Source organism: Ovis canadensis, chromosome 2 (genome assembly GCF_042477335.2).
Source record: "Ovis canadensis isolate MfBH-ARS-UI-01 breed Bighorn chromosome 2, ARS-UI_OviCan_v2, whole genome shotgun sequence".
In the NCBI taxonomy this organism is placed as follows: domain Eukaryota; kingdom Metazoa; phylum Chordata; class Mammalia; order Artiodactyla; family Bovidae; genus Ovis; species Ovis canadensis.
The window spans coordinates 50,726,720-50,736,960 of NC_091246.1; positions in this window are offsets into that span (position 1 = coordinate 50,726,720).

Below are 10,241 nucleotides of genomic sequence, written 5' to 3' on the forward strand. Positions count from 1 at the left end.
TCCTAGTCAACATGTGAAGGTCTTGCCAGTCACTCCTGTAGAGGAGAAAAGCTCTGCTTTCCATATAAACACAAGTAGCTTTTTTACAATTTCACTATACAACTGATTTTCTAGGTTATTTTATCTGTGAATTTCATTTCAGGAGAGTAGAAGAGGGCAATTACAAAATATTTGTTTTAAAAGAGTCATGTAGGGTTGGGTGCTGCTTTTAGAAACTCCCCAGCAACCAATCCCACCCAAAGAGAAGCTGAACAAGACATTCTTATTTACTCCACAGACACAGGGATGGACACATGTATTGCTTAGGATTCTGCATCTCCGTACTACAAAATCACCTGACGTTCCCTACCACTCACCATCAGTTGAGGAAGTTAAAACCACTCTTAAAGGGGTTCTTCCTGGAGTTCACTTTGCACTTAGTCGTATCTCCCCACCCTAAGTAGAGGAGGTGGTCTCCTGCCCAACTGTCTTCTCATCCCCTCACACTTAAGTCTTTTTCATTTAAAACTGGGTTCCTCACTCTCAGCAGCAACTTCCTTAAAACAGGATGTTTTATATTTGCAATTAGAAGTTTATAGTCCTGGGGACCAGCTATTGGCTAAGAAAGGAACTAGCAAATTGCTGGCTAGAGTAAACCCCCAAAGGAGATTTCCTCAGGAAAGTGATACTTAAATCTGAGAGCAGTGCAATATATTAGCATTAACATGGCATTTCCCTCCCTCTGTGCAGTACATGTTGCTGAAAATGTGTTTGAAGGTTGATCTATAAGCCACTTGTAAATATCACTGTAATTATGGGAGCTCTATTTACAAAACATATATATATATATCCCTAGTCATAGTGACCACAGTGTTCCAATACTTGGCATGTATTGGCTTGTAACAAACATTTATTCAACAAATGTCAAGTCTATCCTCCTCCTACAATGCCATGCCACCTTTTTGTATACTTGGTGAATTAAATAAGGGATTTAAGAAAAAATGAAAGAAAACATATAAAAAGCATAACGACAGAGTAAAAAGCTTTTGCCCCCATCAAAACCTCTAAGAGGAGCCATAGATCTGTATAATATAGGTTAGCAGATAGCTTGCACCAAATCCAGAAACCAATTTCTGGGCTGAAAATTGTTCAGAAAGAGCCTTGAGTTTTACTTTGTTACTCTTTATCCACAGAATATCTCTTTTCAGATAGAGTTCAGAAAGTTTCCAACTCATTTTGATTTTCTTCTCTGCACCCTTTCCTTCCTAGGGAAGTTAGATAGGCTCTTTGTTCACCTCCAGGCCTGGTGAGTCTTGGGTGGTACAATGGAGAACAGGCTGGAGAACTGAGACCTACTTTTTCTCCAGACTCCTGTTGACATTAACATGTCAATCAACCGGGAGCCCTTCTTGGCTAGTTCCAATATGTCACACCTCTGTATGGACCACCTCTGTGTCAGTGGGGAACTTCCCCTTGTGTGTGAGCCCTGTCCTTATTGGGCAGGCAGTTCTGAAGGTTAAAATGCTATGGTGATCTCACAGACCCCTCTCTAGTGTGTCTACCCATGGGTCCTAATTCCACCTACTGGCTAAAGAGTAGAATCCCTAAGGAGCGGGGCTTGTCTGTTATTTGGGGAATGCTGTCACAATTTTTTTATGTCTTATCTTGGCTATGTGTCACATTTTCCTCTTCTAAGCAAGCTTTAATCAATCAAATGATGTCTTTCTTGAAAATAGCACCCAGACAAAATTCTAAATTCCAGTTGGTTATTTCCTTGCAAATAAACAAGACCCATTATAAAGATATTTGTAACTTAGACAGTGGCTGGATGTTTTAAATAGCAAAATTAGCAACTACTTGGTCAAGATCTTTCCTTGGAGTTATTTGGAGCCATAATGCTAAAGCTGAGAAAAGCATGGCTCTGGATGAGTTCAAGTCATCCTCTCTCAGTTCTGATCTTACAATGTGTCTGAGAAGGTCAACTGGTCGTTTTATTGTTCAAGGTGGAAAATAAGGCAAGTTGTAATGACTAACTCAAACGATGGCTCGCTAAGATCAAAATCAAGTTAGGCCAACAATAAGTGAAAATGCAGACAGTTTACTTGTTTTGTCGGGTTTTTTGTTTGTTTGCTTAAACAAACTATTACCCGTGTAGTTCAGTTTTCTGGCTCAGCCTCAGCTCTGTGAGGATCACTGTATCTACACACATCTAGTCAATCTCTGGTCCATTTTCCATGTTGTTTTTCATGAGTATATTATCTAAAGTTACCTGTTTATTTACTGATTCTCCCATTCCTCATCCCCCACCCCCAATACAAATCAGGAAAGGGTAGAAACCTTGTCTATTTCTTATACAACACTGAACCCCTGGGACACAGAACATGTTGTAAATAATAAGTACTTGTTGAATGAAGTAATAAATTTAGTTTGTAAACTTATTTTGCTTTTCAGGGTTGTATAAGGGACATAAAGACATGCTGTCTACACACATTTAAATAGTAGGATAAATGTAATATGGGAGCTTGAAGCCATGCATGCATGCATGCTAAGTCACTTCAGTTGTGTCCGACTCTATGTGACCCTATGGACAGCAGCCCACCAGGCTCCCTGTCCACGGGATTCTCCAGGTAAGAATACTGGAGTGGGTTGCCATTTCCTTCTCCCACTTGAAGCCATGTGGGAAAATAAAGATCTCCAGTAAAGGTAATTACATAGTTTAATATAAAAGGAAGTATTTTTGTACTTTTGGTTTGTAAATCTTTTTTCTTACATAATTTAAAATACAAACAAGACATAATTATAAATCTATGTTACTGGGCACATAAAAGGCAAAACTTGTGACAACAGCATGAAGGAGATGGGAGAGAGAAGGAGCTATATAAGGAGCAGAGTGTTGTATACTATTGAAGCCAAGTGAGTCTCAATTCAAACTAGATTGTTATAAATTGAGAATGCCTAGCACTGAGAGCATCTCCAGGCTCTACTGGCAATACTGACTTGCACATGATCGCCATGCCACACAGGCTTACCTCTGAGGCAGTCTGCAGAGAGAGGCAGATGCAGTCACTCAAGGACGTTCACAACTCAGCCCTGCATACCTCTTCCTGGAGTCCATCCTCTAACCTCCTCACCCAAAGGCCATGCAGTCCCATGTCTGAGAAGACTGGCTTGTTTTTCCTTCTGCCTGGCAGGACTATCTTTATTCCTGTTGACCTCCTACTCACTCTGCCATGCCCAGGTCAAATATCAACTCCTCTGGCAAACTTTTATGCTCTGCCCTGGGTGTGGATAATCACTTCCTCCTCTAGGTTACTACTGCCATTGACATAGTAACTGTTGGCTCAGGACAGGTAATGATGACAACTTATTCAAGTGTGTAGTTTTTTTTCTTCCATGATGGAGGTTCCCCAAGGGGGGTGGTTAGAGATCATTCTGCCTCAACTTTACTCTACCTACTCATAGCTAGGATGCTGCAGGTGCCCAAGAAATGTGTGTTGAATTGAGTGGGTCAAGAAATAGCACTAACCACACAGTATCTGCTATTAGCCAGCCAGAGTAGCTTGCTGTGGCCACCTGAGACTTAAAAAGAAAAAAGAGAGTTAAGAAATACATATAAGATAGTTTTGAGGAGAACTACAACTCATGAACTTCCAGATGTTCAAGCTGGATTTAGAAAAGGCAGAGAAACCAGAGATCAAATTGCCAATATCTGTTGGCTCATTGAAAAACAAGAGAGTTCCAGAAAGACATCTATTTCTGCTTTATTGACTATGCCAAAGCCTTTGACTGCATGAATCACAACAAACTGTGGAAAATTCTTAAAGAGATGGGAATACCAGCCCACCTGACCTGCCTCTTGAGAAGTCTGTATGCAGGTCAGGAAGCAACAGTTAGAACTGGACATGGAACAACAGACTGGTTCCAAATTGGGAAAGGATTATGTCAAGGCTGTATATTGTCACCCTGCTTATTTAACTTATATGCAGAGTACATCATGAGAAACACTGGGCTGGATAAAGCACAAGCTGGAATCAAGATATCTGGGAGAAATATCAATAACCTCAGATATGCAGATGACACCACCGTTATGGCAGAAAGTGAAAAGGAACTGAAAAGCCTCTTGATGAAAGTGAAAGAGGGGAGTGAAAAAGTTGGCTTAAAACTCAACATTCAGAAACTAAGATCATGGCATCTGGTCTCATCACTTCATGGAAAATAGATGGGGAAACAGTGGAAACAGTGACAGACTTTATTTGGGGGGCCTCCAAAATCACTGCAGATGGTGACTGAAGCCTTGAAATTAAAAGACGGTTGCTCCTTGGAAGAAAAGTTATGACCAATATAGACAGCATATTCAAAAGCAGAGACATTACTTTGCCAACAAAGGTCCATCTAGTCAAAGCTAAGGTTTTTCCAGTAGTCATGTATGGATGTGAGAGTTGGACTATAAAGAAAGCTGAGCACCAAAGAATTGATGCTTTTGAACTGTGGTGTTGGAGAAGACTGTTGAGAGTCCCTTGGACTGCAAGGGACTGCAACCAGTCCATCCTAAAGGAAATCAGTCCTGAATATTCATTGGAAGGACTGATGCTGAAGCTGAAACTTCAATACTTTGGCCGCTTGAAGCAAAGAACTGACTCCTTGGAAAAGACTCTGATGCTGGGAAAGATTGAAGGCAGGAGGAGAAGGGGACAACAGAGGATGAGATGGTTGGATGGCATCACCAGGTCAATGGACATGAGTTTGAGTAAACTCTGGGAGTTGGTGATGGACAGGGAGGCCTGGCATGCTGCAGTCCATGGGGTTACAAAGAGTTGGACATGACTGAGAGACTAAACTGAACTGAACTGAACAACTCTGATGAAAGAAACCAAAGAAGAGCTAAAGAAGTGAAGAGATATTTTATGTTCATAAATAGGAAGACTCAAAGTAGTCAAGATGTCATTTCTTCCCGAACTAATCTATAGATAAAATGTAATCTCAATAAAAATCACAGCAAGTAATTTTCTGAATATTGACAAACTGGTTTTAAAGTTTATATGGAAAGACAAAAACCAAACCAAACAACAACAATAAAAAAAAAAAAAACCAGAACTAACCCAATACTGAATGAGAAGAACAAAGTTGAAGAACTGACACTACCAGAATTTAAGACTTATGATAAAGTAGAGCTACAATAATCAAGCAGTATGGTATTGGAGAAAGAAAAGACAAAGAAATCAGTGGAATAGAAGAGACACCAGAAATGATCTATACAAATATAGTCAATCGATCTTTAACAAGGAACCAAAGGCAGTTCAGTGGAGAAAGATAGTCTTTTCAACAATGGATTTTGGAATAAGTGAACATCCACATGTAAAAAAACACTTTGACATAGACCTTTCACAAAAACTAACCCAACCTGGCTCACAGACTTAGATGTAAAATGGAAAACTATTAACTCTTAGAAGATAACATAGGAGAAAATCTAGGTGACCTTTAGGTTTGTCAATAACTTTTTAGATAAAACACCAACATCTTGATCCATGAGAGAAAAAGTTGGTAAGTTGGAGCTTCATTGGTATTAAAAACTTCTGCTTTGCAAAAAACACTGTTAAGAAAATGAAAAGATAAATCACAGATTGGAAGAAAATATTTGTAAAACATCTATTTGATAAAGGACTATTGTGCAAAATATACAAAGGACTCTTCAAACTCAACAATAAGAAAACAAACAATTATCCAATTTAAAAATGGTTTAAAGATCTGGATACCTCAGCAAAGAAGATATAAAGATGGAAAACAAGGATATCCAAAACATATGAACCCCTAAAACTCAACAAAGAAGGTCTCACAAACCAAAGAAACTCTCAAACTCAAGAAACGAAACTCAAACAATTTTAAAACGGGCAATAGATCTGAACATGGTATTGAATCAAAGAAGATAAGCAGATAGCAATAATCATGTGAAAAGATGTCTAAATCACATGTCATTAAGGAATTTCAAATTAAAACAGCAATGAAATATCACCAATATATACAGCCCTTCTGTCTCTATCAGAAGGGCTAAATGACAACATCCAGTGCTAGTGATGGTATGGAACAACATTGTTGGTGGGAAGGCAACAATGGTATGGTCACTTTGGGAGACAGCTTAGCAATTTCTTGCAAAGCTTAACATAGTCCTACCATATGGTCCAACAATCATGATCCTAGGCATTTATCCAACAAAATTTGAAAACTTATGTCTACTCAAAAACTTTCACACAAATACTTAACAGCTTTATTCATAATTGTCCTAAACTGGAGGCTACCGAGGTGTCCTTTAATAGGTTGATGTATAAGCAAACAGTGATGTGTGCATTCACACATTGGAATATTATTTAGCAATAAAAAGCCACCAAAAGACTTGGAGGAACTTTAAATACATATTGCTTGGTAAAAGCAGCCAGTCTGAAAAGACCACATAATGTGCAATTTCAACAATTTGACACTCTGGAAAGAGCAAAACTACACAGAGAGTGAAAAGATCCTAGTTGTCAGTGGTTTGGGGGATGGAGAGAGGAAAGAATAGGTGGAGCACAGGGGAATTTGAGGGGGGAAAACTATTCTGGGTGATACTGTAAGGATGGATACGTGACATTTTGAAATTGTCAAAATGCATAGGCCCCTAAAACTATGGACTTTAGTTGTTAATAATGTACCAATATTGGCCCATACATTTTAGCAAATTAACTGTATTACTGCAAGATTAAAAATAGAGTAAATTGAGAAGAAGGGTTAATGAGAAGGACTGTATGGGAACTCTGTGCTATTTGCCCAGTTTTTCTATAAACTTAAAACTGCTCTAAAATATGAAGTTTATTAAGTATTTAAAAAGTAAATTAATGTGGAATCTAAGAGATGACACAAATAAACCTATCTATGAGACAAAAATAAAATCAGAGACATAGAGAATAGATTGGTGTTTCCCGAAGGGGAGGGAGTGGGAGAGGGTTGGACTGGGAGTTTGGGATTAGAATATGCAAACTGATAAATATATAGAACAGATAAACAAGGTCCTACAGTATAGCACAGGTAACTACATTCAATATCCTGTGATAAACCATAATGGAAAAGAATTTGAAAAAGAATGTAGGTTTCCTTGGTGGCTCCGTGGTAAAGAATCTGCCTGCCAATGCAGGAGACACAGGTTCAATCCCTGGTCCAGGAAGATCCCACTTGCAACTAAATCTGTGCACCACAACTACTGAGCCTGTGCTCTAGAGCCTGCGAGCTGTAGCTAATGAGCCCACGTGCTGCAACTACTAAAGCCCACGTGCCCTAGAGCCTGCGGTCCGCAGCAAGAGAAGCCACCACAATAAAAAGCCTGTGCACTGCAACAAGAAAGCAGCGCCCGCTCTCCGAGAATAGAGAAAGGCCCATGCAGCAAAGAAGACCCAGCACAGCCAAAAATAAATAAACAAATAAAATAAAGACGAAGAACATATTACTGAGTCACTTTGCTGTACAGCAGTAATTCACACAATATTGTAATTCAACTATACTTCAATAAAATAAAAATTTAAAAGTACATGAGATAATATTATATAAAGCATATAACACAGAAAACCAATTCCAGTTTGCCCACTTTTATTCTTAATCCACTGAAATTATTTTTGTCAGGATCATTTTTTAAGTGTAAATTACTTGATTTGGGGTCCACATTGCAATTTATTGACTATGGATTCTGCTATTGTAAATGTTAGGGATCATTATTTTTACTAAGTCACTTTTCTGGGGTCAAATTATGCATGCAAAAATGCTTTCAAATATAGTTTTCCTTCTGTTAATTTTTAGTTAATGATACATTCTACCATGAGCAGTTTTAACCACTATCAGTTTTATTTTTTGTGGATTATCCTTCCTATCATATTTACCATGAGAGTCAAAAAGGCTGCAGAAAATGTATTTTATTCTTTGATTTACAGAGAAATAATTCTGAATAGAGTTTTAATAAATGTGCTGCTTGCTTTTAAATCTCCACAATCCCTACCCCACCCCACTTATGAAATAGAATATAATTTTCTTAGATCTACTTACAACTGACAAGCAGACAAGCCAATAGTGTGATTTTGATAACCTTTCTGGGAACAAAAGCAAGAGTCCCACTCATATATCCTGGTTTGGAATCAAGACTTTTTGTTCTGCCTGTGAATGAAAAACACCAAGACAAGACAGGCTGTGGTAGGTAAATGCCCAGTGCCTCCGAAAGTAAATCACCCATCTCCTACTCTTCATCTTGGAGTTCTATGTAGGGAGAGAGCACTGGTTGTTTCCATAGTTTTCATTCTTCCCTTGCTTAAAAACAGAGACAGTTTGAATATAGGCAGCAATTCACCAAATGAAAGACTAGAGTTCCCATTCTCTCTTGCAGCTAAGAGTGACCAGACAAAGTTTAGGCCAATGACATGTGAGCAGAAGTTTGGTGTGGGACTCTGGGGAGGTCAGGTGGTCAGATGGAGCTGCCAAAGCTGAGTCAGTCCCCTTTGCCTTCATGCCTTCCTCCCTCCTGTATCTGAAAGCCAGCAATGGTGGCAGGTTCAGGCTGGAACCCCAGCAGCCACTTTAGACCATTTTGATGATAGAAAGTAGGATCTTGGTTCCCCAATCAGGGATTGAACCCGGGCTACAGCAGTGATATCCTGGAATCCTAACCACTAGGCCACCAGGAAACTCCCAACAAGTTTTAATATATAACCAAAAATCTTAGGAAACCACCTCCCTGGTGGCTGAGATGGTAAAGAATCTGCCTGCAATGCAGGAGACCTGGGTTCGATCCCTGGGTGGTAAGGATCCCCTGGAGAAGGGAATGGCTACCCACTCAGGTATTCTTTCCTGGAGAATTCCATGAACAGAGAAACCTTGGGGGGCTACAGTCCGTGGGGTCGAAAAGAGTCAAACATGACTGAGCGAGTAAACCACAAGACACACACACACAACTCTTAGGCAAGTCTATGATTAACAGGCAGAAAAATTTTTACAATCACATGCTGCGGTACTGGAACAGGACAGATCACCCATCACCTACCATGAAGAGCAGCCCAGGATGAATACAGACTGCCTGCCTCTAGGGTTCTCTGATATGAGAAAAATATAAATCTCTCTCCCTTGTTTATGCCATTATTTTGGGTTTGCTGCTGTATGTAACCAAGTCTAACCCTGGCTGAAGTATGATTACTATGGATTACTATGTGACCTTGGGCAAGATAGGTCTCTCCTCTGACATATATCCCCTTGTCATAGCGGCACAGGCACCACAAACCAAGTCCAGTGCCCAGGGACAGGGCTAGTCTTTCTTGGACCCTTGGGGCTCTCACTTGGAAAGAGGGTGGGCCTCATCCTGGCCCAATTGAGGATGTCTCATGTGTGAAAAGAACACTTGGGGTGGACAGAGAGAGTGGCCAGTGAGGCTCCCAAGGTGCCTGGAGCTTCCTTTGGGGCCTGAAGGTCCTGCTTCTTTGCTCATCTGGGACTCAAGAGCCATTGCCTTGAAAGTTCACACAAGTAAGTATGCTTGTTTGGTTTTGTGATGTTCTTTCCTGGGGCTGCAGTTCTGGTTCTGGACACCAGGGGGCAGGCAGCCTCCTATGTCTGAGGTGCCCACTGAGCTTTTGTGGGGAGCAACTGGGGCAGAAAGAGTTATGTATAGGTCATTCTGGCTGTCCCTCAGCCTCAGAGCAAACTTGATCTCCTGTTACTAGCATTCACCTCCAGACTCAGCTGGTCAAAATCAGGAAAGGGTTTCCTCCCACTTCATCACCGAGCAGTCACTCACCTTGCTCCAGGTGCCCTGTAGGTCGGGTGTGATGCTGAAGGCGACTGAGTGGTCTCTGCCTGCCAGGAGCTCACAGTCTGGAGGGATATGGACAAAATCATGAAACCAAGAACACGTGAAAGGAGAGGGCATTTCAAATGCCTGGGATGAAGCTGTGAGGAAGGACTTGGGAGGGACTTAGTAGGAGAATCCAAGAGACCTCCCTGTGGTGAAATTGGTAGGGACCAGATGGAACTTCCATGATAGCTCAGTTGGTAAAGAATGCAGCTGCAATTCAGGAGACCCCAGTTCAATTCCTGGGTCAGGAAGATCCGCTGGAGAAGGGGTAGGCTACCCACTCCAGTATTCTGGCCTGAAAAATTCCATGGATGATATAGTCCATGGGGTCGCAAGAAGTCAGACACGACTGAGCGACTCACTTCACAGATGACAAGAGGAGAAGGCACCACTAGGGCAGAGACTGGCA